At 36.8% G+C, this 16485-nt stretch overlaps 1 long non-coding RNA gene across 1 annotated transcript in view; it reads left to right on the top strand.

The window, feature by feature from the left end:
- Positions 1-16485, top strand: part of LOC140815195 (uncharacterized) — a 31463-nt gene that overhangs the window by 335 nt on the left and 14643 nt on the right. The gene's annotated exons all lie outside the window — the stretch shown is intronic.

Genomic DNA, 16485 nt, shown 5'->3' with positions numbered 1-16485 from the left:
TTTAGTATTTAACTTTAATATAATAGTATTGGCAGTCAATACATATACGTTGCGTGGCAGGCATATAATGATGTATTGATCGCAGGAGGTCTTGGGTTCGAATCCTGGAAAGGTAAAAACTCCAGTATTTGGGCTGGAGAAATCCTATGAGTAATGATCGCAGGAGAGTGGTGTCAGGTCATTACAGATATAGTCAAAAATGAAGGGAAAAAAAAAGTCAGTAAAACCCATATTAAAAGATGAGTTTCGGTAAAACTCTTACACTACAATAATAATTATTATTAAAAATAATAATTTATCTATAAAAGTACACATGATACGGTGTGAAGTAAGAAAAAACCGAAGGATACTTTGAATATTTAGAGCACAAAATCAACGAAGATTAAAACTTGAAAAGATTGTCAAAACACACCATAAATGTAATCTTTTATGATCTTTTGTATGTTATATTAATATATTCATGCTAAATACATAAATACAAAAACTCTTGTGAGACGGTCTCACAGATCAATTTCGTGAGACGAATATCTTATTTGGGTCAATGGATGAAAAAATATTATTTTTTATGCTAAGAGTATTGTTTTTTTATTGTGAATATCGATAGGGTGACCCGTCTCACAGATAAAGATTCGTGAGACCGTCTCACAAGAGACCTACTCCAATAAAATATTATGATATTGTGGTATGAGATATTAAATAACAAAAATATTTTTTTTTATCATTTAACATTCTGACTTTGTATGGTTTATTATTGTTATGATAATTTAAATTAGAAATTAGAAATATTTTTTTTTTATTAATGTTAGATAGAGGTTAGGGGTGTCAAAATCTGACACGATCCACCAACCCCGACATTGTTTAACCTGAAAAAAATCAGGTTTGGGTTTGGGATTTTCTGGTTTGGGTCAAATCGAGTTGGACCCGATAGCTGACCCGAAAAAAATTATCGGGTTTGGGTCAACCCGGGTTAACCCGAAAATTTTAATTTTTTTTAAAATAATACAATAAATAAATATTATCTACATTTTTATATATTGTATGTCTGAAAAAATATTTATTGTATATTTTTATCATAAATTTTCATAATTTAATATTTATTTTGAATATATTTTTATTTTTTTAAACAATTGTTTATTTGATTTAGTAAAAATATTGTATTTTTCTATAATTAGACTTTCAAATTTAAATCATATATATGACGGAGATTTTGTTATTATGTGTTTAAATTAAAATATTATTTTTATTTTGAATTTTTTAAAAATTTTATTTTAAAAAATTTTAAAAAAATCAATATCGGGGTAATCGGGTCGATCATGTCGATTCGGGTTCGGGTTGAGAGTTTTCGGGTTGGCTCGGGTTCGAGTTCATGTTCGGGTTTGAGTTGAGCAATTTTTGAATAGTACTATTGCTCAACCCGACCCAACCCACCCAAATTGACACATTTAATAGAGGTTATGCAATACATATGTATAAACAACGGCCAATTGGGCCTTTGTGCACTTCATGAAAACAAGTTCAAGGGATTGCCATTCTACGGATTTCATTTGTCCTTCCGTGCTGTGGTTTATGAGGAGAGTCTGATTAGTTTAAATGACATCATATCAAGTGATTGTGAAAACGAGTAAGATTTATTATATTTTAGGATCTTCAACATGTATTTTTATTTAATTATCGTCATGTTATCATTTGTGAATGAATGTGTGAACTCGCGGTCGTTACTGCTAAATCTTATGTAACGTTTTTTTTAGAAGACTAGAATATGGATGTAAGTGTCTTATCATGTTCATGTTGTTAAATTCTAATGCACTGTTTATAGTTTTTATATTTTGAAGAAGATTGTTATATAAGTTTTAATTATATAAACCTTAATGATTAATTTATTTAATTGTTACAATTTTTGCTATGCTAAGACTTCATATTGAAATTACTACGAGTTTAGTTTACATCCATAATAATAATGCTAAAACAAAATAAATAAAATTTTGTTGTAAATACCAACTTATTCGTCACAATTAAGTTTAACCATAGATTTTTGTGCATGATTTTTAAAAATAAAAGGTTTCAACAAATGATTAATTTTATATTAGTGGTTTCAACTAATAATTAAATTTTAACTTTAGTATAGTTCTTAACCGTCAATACACACACATTGCATGAGAATAATAGTTATATACATAAAATAATATAAGATTTTTTAAATTGTGTATAATTAATTTAATTTGAAATGAAAGAAAATTTATATAAATATATAACTCTATAAATATATCTTATGAAGTATTAATTAATTTTTATATAAGAAGTGATTAAAAATAAAACAAACTTAGGGATATATATATATTGTTATTTGTTATATTATAATATATTTGAGCTTTTAGATTGATGTACTTGGGCTTTTTTTTTTAGTTTTTTTTTTATAGATTATTTGTTAAGAAAATATTTTTCCCAAGAATTTTGGTGTATGACAAGAACAAGTATTCAGCTGCGGTACGTATATCAGATTTGCAGCAGTTCAATCGCTCAGCTAACTGATCAAAGCTCAAAGCAGTTTCAACCGCTCACTTCAGACCGTTATCAGAACCGGTCATTAAAGAGAACTAGTTATTACTTAAAGACATTCTCTGACCGGCTTAAATACATTCAAGTATTACATCGCTCTGAAGTCAACAATTTATTACATCAGTTCCAAGATTGATCTACATTTTATTATCTTTCCCAGAAAAAGGAAGACCAAGCATAGACCTAAAGTTCTGTTGCCCAAAACAGTTTCCTTAAAAGGAACTCCTCAAGAAAAGCGTTTCAGAACGATGCTGTGCAAAAAAGGACATTAAATACGTTTATCGAAGATCATTTAATGCTCAACATATCGATTGCAACACGTCTGTACAGAGGATCAGGTTAACGTTGTTATGTCCTTTCCAACCGTTAAAGAAATGGTGTATATTAACGGAAGAGTATGTAAGAGATTCTCAGCTGTAACATTACCTACTCGCTTGCTATTCAAAAAGATCTCAGAGCGCTCTTAAAAGTTCATATACTCCATTGCTCAATCAGCACGCACACAAGAGAAATTTATCTGATCATCTTAGGATAATTTTCGTGCTACAAAATCAAAACTATTTATTCATATCATTAACCATTTGTTTATTTGATTTAGCTTTGATATCTGGTGAACTAAGTGTTCTTAAATATCCAGAAGTGTAAAGTGATCACTAAGAGTTCCAAAACAGGCAGTGTGATAAGTCCTGATTGGAGCGGGTTGTTGCAAGAAGTTTGTAAAGCCAAAGTCTTTTAGTGGAATCCTTCCTAAAGAGGAAGAAAGGGTGACGTAGGAGTATTCATTCTCCGAACATCCATAACAAACTTATGTCACTTTACTTTCCGCAATCATTTATCTGTCTAGTATCTATTCATTGTTTTAACCTGATATTTTGTTTTAAGTTGCATCAAAGATTGTGATCCGTTTTCCGCACTTAATAGCGGTTCACATTCTCAACTGTTTGAGAAGATATTTTCAACCGCCTAAAAACGGTTGAAATCACACTGTTACACGAGAAAATTTGAAAGAGTTCATTCACCCCCCTCTAAATTCTTTCCCGATCCTAACAAGTGGTATCAGAGCCGGGTTTCTCTCAAACACTAATTTCTTTTGAACACTCATGGCATCTTACAATAAAATTCCTATGTTCTCTAAAGAAAGTTATGATGATTAGAAGATTCGTATGCAGGCACATCTAGCAGCCCAAGATGATGATATGTGATACATTATCACTGATGGGCCGATGAAAAGCCTGAAATTAAACACGGCTGCTGCTACAATTGAAGGTGCTCCTCAGATGGTAGAAAAGCATAGATCTGAATGGACTGCTGAGGATAAGAAGAAAGCAAATCTGGATAACGTTGCAAAAGATATCATTTACAAAACCTTGGAAAAAAATATGTTTGCCAAGATCAAGACGTGCACTACTGCCAAGGAAATATGGGAGAAGCTTACTCAATTATGTGAAGGCAATGATCAAACGAAAGAAAACAAATTGACGGTAGCTATTCAAAAGTTTGACAATGCAAAAATGAAGCCAGGAGAAACTCTAGCAGAATTCGACGAACGGTTCAGTGGCATCATTATAGAACTTATTTCATTAGGTAAAGATTATTCTAACCGAGAAATTACTCTAAAGGTTATGCGAGCTCTTCCCAGAGAATGGGACGTGAAGACTATTGCAATGCAAGAATCCAAAGATTTGAACAAACTGGAACTTTACGATCTCTTTGCTGACCTTAAAGCATATGAGTTCGAGCTTGGTATACGAACAGAAGAAGATCCACTCACCTCTCAGCAGATGAAGGCACTGCCAGCTACTAGTGACTCTTCCGGTCGAAGAGTCCTCAAGTAAGAAATCGACCGAGCAATTAAGCAATGAAGCCATGTCTTTATTCGTTAAAAAATTCAGTAAATTCGTGCGTAAAAATCAATCGCAGATGAATAAACCTCACTTCAACAAGGACCATACTGATGATGGTCAAGCTTGTTTTAACTGTGGAAAGAAAGACACTTTATTGCAGAATGCAACAGGCCAAAGAAAGATGAAAAGAAATCAAGTGATATAAGACAGTTTAAAGACAACAAAAGATACATCAAAAAGAAGAATCAGCGAGTCCTAGTTGCAGAAGAAGATAAAGGAAAATGGGCTGATTCAGAATCAGAAAAATCTATTTCTGAAGAATCTTCAAGTGAAAGCGAAGATGAGAAAGTAGAGTCTCTCATGGCCAAAGAAGATCAAGAATCTACTGATGAAGTGGTATTTGACTTTAACTCTGATGAATTCACACGGGAAGATCTTGTCACCGCACTTCACGACATGGTAGATGAGTTTAAGAGGCTATCACAGCAGTTCAATGAAGCCACAACAGAAAAAACAAGTTAACTTTCTCTAGATGTTCGCAGCAAAAAGAGGTTAACGGTTTGAAAGTGAAGTTAAGTCTGCTAACGGCTGAGAACGATGATCTGCGAAGATTGTTCCATGCTACTTTGAAATAAAACAAACGGTTGATTAATACAGTCAACACTTGGAACAAGTCCTCCGTTTCTCTTAACAAGATGCATGAAATGCAGAAACCAGCCGGAGACAAAACCGGAATAGGTTATAGCATTAACGAATACAGTACTTCCGGAGTATCAACTAAACCGCTACTAGAGAAAGACAGTTTAAAACCAATTAAATTTGTCAGATCTAGCACGGTATATAAACATGATAAGACTGAAGATCAAGGCACTCAAAATCAAATCTTGAAAATAACAGAAGGCGGTGTGGCTTAGGATATATCGAAATTGAAAATGCTAAAACCAACAGATCATGACTCAAACGCAGGCCTATTACAACCGCTCACAACGGTTCAAATTGGGCCATCAGAAGGCTAGGGTCAACCAGAAATCATTCAAAAACTAGACCTAACCATTACCACAACAGCCGACCTATTCAAAAGAGGTATCGATTGAGTGACAATGACAAACGGTTGAAACAACATACTGCACAAACACTGCATACATCACTTGATTACGCACACAACAGCAACTATTTTAGGATACATCATGAAAAATCCTTCAGGATAATTCAAGTGTGGATCCCTAAAAGACTGATAAACTCAGGACCCAAATAGAAAAGGGTACCAATCTCTATTTTCAATATTATCAGGTGTCAAAGAAAAGGAACCTAGAAGAATCCATCTGGTTCTTAGATAGTGCATGCTCTAGACACATGACTGGAAACAAAGATCTCTTATCAGAAGTAGTTAACTACAAAGGTCCAACAATCACCTTTGGCGACAATTCTAAAGGTAAAGCTGTGGGTAAGGATAAGATTATCCACGGCAAAGTTATCATTAGAGATGTACTACTAGTAGAAAATCTTTGATATAACCTGATAAGTATAAGCCAACTATGTGATAGTGGTTACATCGTAGAATTTCAAAAACTCCTATGCACTGTGAGAACCACAGCTGGTAATATCATGATAACTGGACATAGAGAGCAAAATACATACAAAGTCCAATGGAATGATGATTGTCTTAGCGTGCCTGCTTGTTTTGTCGCTTTAAATGGAAATAAAAATTGGCTTTGGCATAAGCGTCTTAATCATCTCAATTTTAAATCCATTGCTACTATCAGTAAAATTAATCTTGTATCTGGCTTTCCTAACATTGATTTTGCCAAAGATAGAGTTTGCATTGTATGTCAATTAGGAAAACAGGTCCGTTCAACATTCAAAAATAGAGGAAGAAACTCATCAACTAGATGCCTGGAACTCCTTCATATGGACTTGTTCGGACCAATACCGGTGATAAGCTTAGGGGGAAGGAAATATACTCTTGTCGTAATTGATGGCTTCTCCAGATTTACATGGGTGATATTCTTGAGCTCCAAAGATCAAACCGTTGATCAACTAATCAAGTTGCTCAAAAGGCTTCAGAATGAGAAAAGCAAGGCAATTGAAAGAATCAGGAGTGACAGAGGAACTAAATTTCTAAACCAATTCCTATCATCCTATCTTGAAGATCATGGCATAAAACATGAACTATCAGCAGCAAGATCTCCACAATAGAATGGAGTAGCTGAAAGGAAAAACCGCACTTTGAAGGAGGCAGCTAGAACCATGCTAGCTGAATCTGATATTTCACAAATGTTCTGGGCAGAAGCTATCAACACAGCCTGTTACACTCAAAACCGGTCCATGATTAATAAAAATCATGAGAAGACTCCATATGAAATATGGACCGGAAAACAGCCTGATGTTATGTACTTTCTCATATTAGGTTGTAAGTGTTTCATTCATATTAATTGTAAAACACATCTTACTGCCTTTGATGTAAAAGTTGATAGTGGTACATTCTTAGGCTATTCAGCAGTGAGCAAAACATATAGAGCTTACAACCAAAGAACTCTCACTGTTGAAGAATCCATACATATTGTCTTTGATGAATCATCTATATGTCATGACAATAGCAATAGCAGCATACATGATTTGATAAATAATTTTGATGCTACTAACCTTGAAGCAAGCAGTGAGGATGAGGTAGATCTAAGAAAAACAGGTGGAAGCATATCAAAAGAAAATCCAACCGTTCAAGAACAAACTCAACAAGTGAACGAACCGGAAGACAACCAGCAACCGCAAAATGTACAAAATGAAGAAGGAGCTTTGGAACCAGAAGAAGAAATCATTCAACCAACCGAGCTAAATCCATATGGACCATGTCTCCAGTGGAAAAAGGATCATCCACTTGAGCTGGTCATCGGTAACCCTACTGGTTTTCTTAGAACAAGAAATCAAATGATAAATGAATTTATGCATGCTGCGTTTGTCTCTCAGATAGAACCTAAGAAAATTGATGATGCACTACTTGACACAAATTGGATAGAAGCCATGCAGGAGGAACTTAACCAGTTTGAAAGGAGTAAGGTCTGGCATCTAGTTCATCGGCCAAATAACACTCATGTAATTGGAACTAGATGGGTATTCAGAAACAAGATGGATGAAAGTGGTTTAATTATTAGAAACAAGGCTAGACTAGTAGCTCAGGGTTATAGACAAGAAGAGGGTATAGACTTTGACGAATCCTTTGCCCCTGTGGCCAGGCTAGAGGCCATTAGAATATTTTTAGCATTTGCAGCATTTAAAGATTTAAAAGTATATCAAATGGATGTTAAATCTACTTTCTTGAATGGTTTGTTGAATGAGGTAGTTCATGTAGAACAACCACCTGGCTTTATTAATTACACCTTCCCTGAGCATGTTTATAAACTTGACAAAGCTCTATATGGACTAAAACAGGCCCCGAGAGCATGGTATGACACTTTAACCAATTTTTTGCTTGATCATGGTTTCACAATCGGAACGGTTGATAAAACGTTGTTTAAATTCTCAAAAAATGATCATTCACTGTTTGTACAAATATATGTGGATGATATTATTTTTGGATAAACTAACCCTAAGCTGTGTGAAAGATTCTCCAAGATAATGCATGAGCAATTTGAGATGAGCACGATGGGCGAATTAAATTACTTTTTAGGACTGCAAGTCAAGCAGCCCGAAGATGATATATTTATCTAGGGGTGATCAAATTTTTTTATTAACCGCCCGAACTGTCCGAACCGAATTGCACCGTACCGTTTTTCATAATATTTTAAAAAAACCGCGATTAAAAATAGTAATCGTAAACCGCACCGCATACGTGGTTCGGTTATTTTTTTTGCCAAAAACCGCACCAAACCGCACCGTCTAAACCGCTTGCCATAATATTTGGCCTAGAATTATAATAATTTGTAAACACTATATTCAAATTAAGAAGTTGTCATTCATTAAATCTCAACTCTCTTCAAAATTATTATTTTTACAAATAAAACTTATCTTCTTCTTAATTATTCTTCATATTAATATTTTATTAGATTATTTATTTATTTTGCTATAATATTTAGTTTGAAGTTTGAAAGTAGAAAAATGATAAAGTAGTATAAATGTCATTTTTGTTGTAAGTATGTTGTGTTGTTAAATTATTAACTTAGTTTTAAATCTTGATTATTGTTTTATCTATTTTTTTCTTTATATGCTTTGAACTTTAATTTTTATTTGAAGACACTATATTGTTTTTGTTTTTAAATAAATTAAAATATATGTTCTAATATTTTTCATTAAAAAAACCGTAAACCGACCGCAACCGCTAAAAACCACTAAAAACCGTAATACTAATTCTTCATGTAAAACCGTGATTATTTTTTCAAAATACTAACCGACCGCATATGGCAATTCGGTTTGAATTTTTTAAAAAAAAAACCGCAAAACCGCACCGTGATCAGCCCTATATTTATCAATCAAGCCAAATACACTCGAGATATGCTAAAAAAATTTGGCATGGAAAATTGCTCTACAGCTTCCACCCCAATGAGTTCATCAATTAAGCTGAATAAAGATGAAGGGGGAATCTCTGTTGACACAAAAATGTACAGATTATTGATTGGTTCTTTGCTATACCTAACTTCCAGTCGACCGGACATTATATTTGCGGTTTGTTTATGTGCACGATTTAAAGCTAACCCTATGCAATCTCATTTTATAGCTGCTAAACGCAATCTTAAATATCTTAAAGGAACTGCTAATGTGGGTCATTGGTATCCCAAAGATTCAAGTCTTAATCTTGTAGGGTACTCAGATGCAGATTATGCGGGGTGCAAAGTTGACAGAAAGAGTACAAGCGGTTCATGTCAATTTTTAGGCGAACGGTTGATATCATGGCTTAGTAAGAAAAAAACATCAATTGCTACTTCAACCGCTGAAGCAGAATACCTTGCGGCTGGAAATTGTTGTGTTCAGATGCTATGGATACAACATCAATTAAAATATTATGGAATTCAAGCTACTGAATCTCTTATATTCTGCGACAACACTAGCGCAATAGCTATCACATACAACCCTGTCATGCACTCTCGGACCAAACACATTGATATCAGACACCATTTCATCCGAGAACATGTCTGGAAAAAGGAAATACGGCTGGAATATGTTCATACGGATCAACAGACGGCCGATATTTTCACAAAACCACTACCCGAAGCTAAGTTTTCTAATTTTCATAATATGCTTGGATTAATTGATCTATCTTAATGTATTATTAGTTTTTGTGTTTGTTCGGTTTGTTTTGCAGGAAATAAAATGAGAATATAAAGAAAAATTCAGTAACATAAAATAAAAATATTTTATTCAAACAGCTTGCATCGTAGATCCCTTATTTCCTCGTCTACCGCCATCAACCATGTGCGCAACCAAGAGGTCAGCTCGCTGATGGAGGTACGTAAAAAGTCATCTGAGGAAGCAATCTTCCTCAGAATCCTCTGCTCTTCTAAGAGCATGAGGAGGTAAACGCTATCATCAGAGAAGACGGATGATGGGTCAGCAACATAAATGAGTCGCTGATATTTCATCAGGAGTGACGTTTCCTTCTCAGAAAGGCCCCGTCCTCCATCATTGGAGGACCGCAGCCCTTCAATATTTGTCCAGACTACCAGCGTCTTCTCCAACACGATCTCTTCAAAAGTGGCCTTTCGGGAAGCTATCATTGAGGCCATAAATTCCCTCAAAAGATCTTGCTCACTTGAACTACTTGCCTTCGCCATTTTGATATATATATTTTTTTGCAACTAACCTATCTACATGTATTTATAGATGAAAAGATCCCTCACATATGGACACTCACTAGGAGTTAAAGAGGCTCTCTGTCCAAGCTTTCAACGGTTCATTACCATGGATTAGTCTATTAATCCACATGCTTAGGGGGAAAAATAGTTAAGTCATTAATTCAATAGACTTCTCAACCGTTTCCTCCTAACTACATTACTGATACGGTTCATTTTACTTGGGCAGAATACCTCCACGTCATTGTGTAAAAATTACTCAAATTTTTCAACTGCTTTTGACTGAAGTGACAGCTGTTATTTTTGAAATTTCAAAATTACTTATTTTACCGCCGTCTAAGATTTTCAAAATTTACAAAAATTCTCTCCACTAACAGTCCTCCACGTGGACTGACTGGTGAATAATTGAACCGCACATACATACTCTACATTTGCAACCGCGATAAGCTTACTTTGTTTTGCAACTCGATCGCACTCTCATATAACTTGCAGGTGCTGAATTCAAACTCTCTCAGTAAATCAAGACAATGGCTGCCTTTATCTCTCAGAACACTATCGCGGTTAACTTCGCATCCATCTTTGACATGCCCAACAAATCAATGCAAGCTATGTTTCGAGATATAGAACACTCTGGGCTTCGTTCCTTTCTGGGCTGCAGCTATAAATATTCCGACACACTGCTGAAGGAGTTCTTCGAGTCAGCACACATGAAGAACGGGGAAATTATATGTGTCGTCCAAAACAAAAAACTTCTGTTCACAGAAGATGTTTGCTGAATTGTTCAGCCTACCCACTGAAGGAGTAACTGATTTCTCCACGCTGCCAAATGGAAATATTGATATCTATCGCAGAACTTTCTCAGATACAGACTCTCTAATCTCTCATCCGACTTGTCAAAAACGGGACTTAAAGATTGAGTTCAGACTTCTGGCAGATATATCTTTGCCAAAGGATTGCTCGCCAAAGCTGGAGCTTATGATAAAATCACCCTTGAAAAATTTCTTGTTATGGCTACTATCTCCTCCAAATTACGAGTGAACTAGTCTGACGTTCTTTTTAAGATATTGGTGGCCATGATCAACAAGGAAAATCAATCGCAAGGTTTTGCGGTTCAAATATGCCATATGCTGATTGATGCCGGGGTTCAACCAGTTGATATGATAGATGTCGGCAAAAGTAAACTCTTCACCTGGGTGTCGGTTGAAAAGTTCATTAAAAAGAATCGGCCGACAGATGAAGTGTTGGTCTCAATCAAGACGGAAGCCGGGGAAGAGTGTGTGAAACAGAAGAAATCATTAAAAATCGGTTCGACCGCCAAGGCAACTAAAAGGAAGCTGGTTCTAAAGACCAGCTCTGATGAAGAGTCCACAGATAACGTTCCAGTTGCTCAGGTCTTTAAGAAAAAGAGAACTAAACAACCAGCTAAGATCAAGCTTGTCAAGCATCTTTCGGCACCATTAGTTCCTGCCCCAATTCCTGCAATCGCAATCACTAAGCTGAAGGGAATTCAAATTGCATAACCAGAAATTCAGTCATCTTATTCTGGAATTCCAATCATTTTATCCTCAGATAAGGGCAAGCAGGTCTTGATTGAAAATACACCGCAAAACAATGCAGTTCATATAGCCATTGTACTCGCAAGCGAGCGTGTAAATGAGGCTGTTCAGAAAAAGATCAAGATGTTTAATACATGGGTTCAGTACCGGACGGTTGAAACTTTTGATTCGCTACTTAAATCTCTAAAAATAAAAGCAGCCGCTAAACTTGAGCGGTCCATTTTGGAATGGGCAGAAACGGATGATATTCAAACCGTCCTTCATCGACGAGACTTTCTGGAACTTCAAATGAAGGAAAGCACTCTCCGAATCATTATTCAGCTGAAAAGGCAAAAGTTTGATCCTGTTAGCCCTACTGCCATGGATGATTCTGCAGTAATATCTCAACTAGAGATGGACGCTTTGGGACTTGCTATGAGAGTCGCCCAGATGCGTCGAGATCTCAATCTTCCAGCTACTACAGAACAGGGCAAGTTTGATTCTGTGATGCAAATTAATGAAGAATTGAGTTCAGAACAGTTTCAAACCATCCCTTCCAAAAAGAGTTCTTCATCCAAATCTCCCGGTTCAAAACCCTCTTCACCAGTACTTACAATGTCAGCTCAACCTGGTGATGAAGAAACCACTGTACGTCCTTCTGAAAAACCCACGTCTGAAGACTTATTAAGGAAATACAGAGCCATCTGATTGACACTGATATTCCATCTAAGTCTCCAACTGTCTCTGTCATGGAGATGTCTACCCAACTGTTTCAGCTTGATTTTTCAGTTGATCCAATTGTTTCTACTGATGAGGCAGAAAGGTTTTTATTCGATTTTGATCAAGTTATCAATTTTCAGGATCAAACAGTTTCTCCACCAAGATCTCCCACCAAAAATGATTCAACAATTCCTCACGAACAATAGTTGACCTCTCCAAAAGAAGTACATGACACCAAGCTGATCACATCTTCACTTCTTGCTCAATCTCCTCCAACCAGTCCTTCATCAACAAAACCTGATCAGCCAATTGTAACCAGCAATAAAACCTCGACTTTCACTGATGATATTGATAAAATCATTGAGAACATCACTGCTGAACTTCATGAGCCTGAACAATCAAACATTGCTGAGAAGCGCTCTTCCTCTGAACTGATTCTTCTCAAAGACAGATCAATATCAGAAGAAGGACAACTTGACGAAGAAGAATATCTAGAAACAAGTCGTCAACAACAAATTTTGACTAAATTGAGTACTATGGATCAATCAATTTTGGCTCTCACTCAAAAACAACTTGATCTCCAAGAAGAGCTTCGATCAATCAAGTTGGCTCTCACTCAAAAACAACTTGATCAACAAGAGGACCTTCGATCAGTCAAGTTGTCTCTCCGAAATGATCTCTCCACCGTGGAAACCGATTTCTCGATCAAGCAAGCTCAACACAACGCTAAAAATATTAACATGTGCCTTGTCCTCTCGGAGCAAATGACCAGTCTTCAGACAAATTTAGAACAACGCCTCGATGCCCAAGGTGCTCAGCTTGCAGAAATCATGACTTTTCTCGTACATGGTGATATCAAAAAGGGGGAAAGAGAGCGTCAAAAGGCTATTCAAGCTGCTGAATTTTCTGTCATGAAGGAATTGTACAAGTCAAAAGAAAAGAGAGATGAGGCGAAGAGCAGTGGAATGAAGTAAAAGGTCCATAGTGTCACGCCCCGAGATCGGGGTTAGTTGACACCGGCGTTGTTTTACAACCACATAATTGAAAACAACAAGCCTCGTAGTACAGTATAAACCAAAAACCAGTTTATTACTCATAATTAATCAAAAGATTGTCTTTACAACGTAGATTTTTGAAATGATAAAAATAATATGCGGGAGCTTTTACAACTTACTAAGCCAAAACTAAAATAACCTTCTTGAATCATCTTATTATCAGCCCCAAAACTTGTCTTGTTCATCTTCCTCGATTTTCTTTCCTGATATATATGGGGTGAGTAGAGTAAGGGGTGAGTATTTTGGGAAATACTCAGCAAGCGGGGGAATATCGAGCACAATAAAAACAACATGCATAAATTTCAAAACACATGACTTTCATACGTACTTCATAAACATGCATAACATTTACGAGCCACTGTGATTTATCTAACTTTCTATGGTTTACTGACGTCAGTCCCTAATTTTTACTCCTCTAAGGGGGCGAGGCCGTATAGCGGTTATATCCGCCACCACGTAAGGGTACGTCATGGTTGGGATTCCCACCCATATACAGTCGACTCCTCACAGTGCTTAAAACAGTATGACGATTCGACACAAGAAAAGGAGTATAAGAGAATTGTACTCGACTGAAATTTTTATCAAAAACCGAAAATCACATATGCACAAAATCCGAAACTTTGAGTTTTAAAAACAGCCCACTTATTGTATGTATTTTGCTAGAAACGTAGGTGTTTGGCTTCGAGAATTGGATCACTTCTCCTTCTTGCTCGGACGGCGCTTCGGCTTCGATTTCTTGAATGACCTTGAGACGATTTTTGTGCAGAGTTTGGCTATGGAGAGCTGCTGAATTTCGAAACTTGCAGCCAGAATTTTCGAAATTATAGGTGTAAGAATGACTAGGCTTGATGGTGTATTTATAGGTGAGGGAAAAGGGTCTAAATTTGGTACTCAAATCCTACAAAAAATCATGGCAAATCTCACAAATTTGACTCTAATCTCCCTTGCCATTTTCGAAAATCTTGCTACCTAAGTTGAGAGATTTAATCCTTGATTCTTTTCCCTTTTGTTTGGATAGAATATTGAGATGCTAAGTCAAGGGATTTTCGAAATTCTTTAGAAATTATAAAGCCTCAATTCTTTTAATTTGTATGATACTCAAATCTTGCAATATCTCCTCCCAAAAATTCGAAAATATGCATGCCTTGGTGTAATATATTGACTTAACAAAAGATTTTTCAACAATTATTTCCCATATACAAATATTATTCTAATGATAAAATCTTGTGCTAAAATTTCCTTACAATATTTAATTATATAAGAATTTTCGGTTCTCACATCCCTCCCTCCTTATGAGAAGTTTCGTCCTCGAAACTTGAGTTGGCTTGGTCTGGAAATAGGTAGGGATATTCTTTCCTCATCTTTTCTTCAACTTCCCAAGTTGCTTCTCGCTCGGTGTGGTTGGACCACTGCACTTTGACGTATTGAATGATACGTCGTCTAAGAACTTGTTCTTTGGTGTCCACAATTCTAACATGAACTTCCTCGTATTTTAGTTCTTCTCCCAAGTTCCCTTCAATTATGAGTGGTTCTACTTCCAAAATGTGGCTTGGGTCTGGAACGTACTTCTTAATTGAGACACGTTAAACACGTTGTGGATTCTTGACATGCTCGATGGCAACGCTAGTCTGCATGCTAGCGTGCCTACTTTTTCCAAGATTTCGAAGGGTCCAACATATCGAGGGTTCAGTTTTCCGGCTTTACTGAATCGGACGACTCCTCTCATAGGCGAGACTTTCACATAAGCCTTCTCGCCCACATTGAACTCTACAGGCCTTCTTTTAAGATCTGCCCAGCTCTTCTGTCGGTTTTGAGCTGCCTTAAGCTTTTCTCGAACAATTTTAACCTTGTCCACTGTCATCTGTACTAGCTCGGGTCCCACCACGGCTATCTCTCCCACTTCGTCCCAATAAAGTGGTGATCTACATTTCCTTCCATAAAGAGCTTCGTATGGAGCAATTCCAATGCTGCTGTGATAGCTGTTGTTGCAAAATCAATTAAGGGTAGATGAGAGCATATCTTCTAAGGTTTGGATGGTTCTCTCCGTTTGCCCATCGGTTTGAGGATGATAGGCCGTACTTAGGGTCACTTTTGTTCACATGGCCTCCTGAAAGCTCTTCCAAAAGCGCGAGACGAACCTCGGGTCTCTATCAGATAGGATGCTCACTGGCACTCCATGCAGTCTCACAATGTTGTCCATGTACAGCGAAGCCAACTTATCAGATTGTAATTCATGCGGACGGGTAGGAAGTGTGCAGTCTTCGTGAGTCTGTCTACTATCACCCATATACCGTCATGGCTTTGCCTGGACCTTGGCAATCCTACCACAAAATCCATGGAAATGTGCTCCCATTTCCACTCGGGAATTTCTAGAGGTTGCAGCAATCCTCCAGGTCGCTGGTGTTCTGCTTTGACATGCTGACAAACCTGACATCTGGAGACGAATTCAGCTACGTCTCTTTTCATGCCATTCCACCAGAAATTATTCTTGAGATCCCTGTACATTTTCTTACTGCCCGGGTGGACTGAGAATCTTGACTTGTGCGCCTCTGCCATTATCTCTTGGCGAAGGTTATCCCTTTCATCCATAAGATTCCCTTGCCATCAATCTGATGCTCCTGAGACTTCCCTTCTCTGACTTGCTCCTTAAGTTTGGTCAGTACCGGGTCTCGATCTTGGTTTAACTTGACGGTCTCCTGCAGACATGGCTGGCCGAGAGGGAAGCTAGAGTCATCTTGCCTGGGCCCTTCCGACTTAGCGCATCAGCCACTTTGTTTGCTTTACCCGGATGGTAACTTATGGTCAAGTCATAGTCCTTCAAAAGTTCTATCCATCGTCGTTGCCTCATATTCAGTTCTTTTTGGGTGAACAAGTACTTGAGGCTCTGATGGTCTGTGAAGATTTCACATTTAGCGCCATAGAGGTAGTGCCTCCAAATCTTTAAGGCGAAGACAATCGATGCCAGCTCCAAATCATGAGTAGGGTAGTTCTGTTC

This window comes from Primulina eburnea, chromosome 15 (genome assembly GCF_022965805.1).
Source record: "Primulina eburnea isolate SZY01 chromosome 15, ASM2296580v1, whole genome shotgun sequence".
Taxonomy (NCBI): domain Eukaryota; kingdom Viridiplantae; phylum Streptophyta; class Magnoliopsida; order Lamiales; family Gesneriaceae; genus Primulina; species Primulina eburnea.
This window is presented reverse-complemented; position numbering and strand designations above follow the sequence as displayed.